The sequence below is a fragment of the Nannospalax galili genome, unplaced genomic scaffold, assembly GCF_000622305.1.
Source record: "Nannospalax galili isolate Female #2095 unplaced genomic scaffold, S.galili_v1.0 scaffold870, whole genome shotgun sequence".
Lineage (NCBI taxonomy): Eukaryota > Metazoa > Chordata > Mammalia > Rodentia > Spalacidae > Nannospalax > Nannospalax galili.
The window spans coordinates 1,187,197-1,188,507 of NW_008329130.1; positions in this window are offsets into that span (position 1 = coordinate 1,187,197).

Here is a 1,311-nt window from a genome sequence, read left to right on the forward strand (position 1 = left end):
AACTGAAGTTACAGACAGGTGTTAGCTGCCATGTGGGTGCTGGGATTTGAACTCAGGTCTTCTGCAAAAGCGACCAGTTTTCTTAACCACTGAGCCATTTCTCCAGCCCCACAATTTTTTTTTTTTTGTCTTTTTGAGACAGGTCTTCCCATAGCTCCAGCTGTCCTGGAACTCACTATGTAGACCAGGCTGGCCGTCTTTTTGAGACAGGTCTTCCCATAGCTCCAGCTTTCCTGGAACTCACTATGTAGACCAGGCTGGCCTTGAACTCCACCCTTGGCTAGCCCCACAATTTTTTAAAACAAACTGGCCACAGGGGTTGGAGAGATGGCTCAGCAGTTAAGCACACTGACTGTACTTGCAGAAGACCCAGGTTCAAATCTGAGCACCCACATGGCAGCTAACAACTGTCCATAATCCCAGTTCCAGGGGAATCTGACAGCCTCTTCTGTCCTCCGAGGGCACTGCATAACATGGGTACACTTACCTACATGCAGGCATAACACTCATACACATAAAATAATAAATAAAATTTTAGGGGGGGTCATTTTGAGACAGGGTCTCCCTGTAGCCCCAGCCAGCCTGGAAAAGCAAAAGTAATTTGGTGAGGCAGCCTTTACTTTTGCATAAGGGTGCATTGCTTGGTCAGTCAGATCCCTTTTAAAAGAATCTGCTAGCCAGGAGTGGTGGTGCATGCCTTTAATCCTAGCACTTGGGAGGCAGAGGCAGGCATGCATCTGGGGCCTTCTCTTAAACAAAAATCTTTATAAGGTGTGATAGGATTAAAGATTACAATTCTTTATCATAAACCAAGTTCCAAATTTTACAGGGTTTAAAAGCAAAGATTAATATTTAATATTTCCTACAGGGAGAGATGGCTTTACATGTGACTCCAGCAGAGTTCCCCTCATCTAAGCTATTACATCATATAAATCAGAAGTGACAGGAAGGACAGGAAAGGAAACATTAAAACTTCAGGTTAAGAATAAAGTTTAAAAGTGTTATTCCAGCCAGGTGTGGTGGCACATGGCTTTAATTCTAGCACTCAGGAGGCAGAGGCAGGCAGATCTCTGTGAGTTCAAGGCCAGCCTGGTCTACATAGTGAGTTACAGGACAGCTGGGGCTACAGGGAGACCCTGTCTCAAAAAGACCAAAAAAAAAACCTGCTTCTGTCCAGTGTGGTGGCACATACCTGTGTCCCAGCACTTGGGAGGCAGAAGCAGGCAGATCTCTGTAAGTTCAAGGCCAGCCTGGTCTACATAGTGAGTTCTCAGCCAGCTGAAGCTACAAGGAGACCCTGCCTCAAAAAGA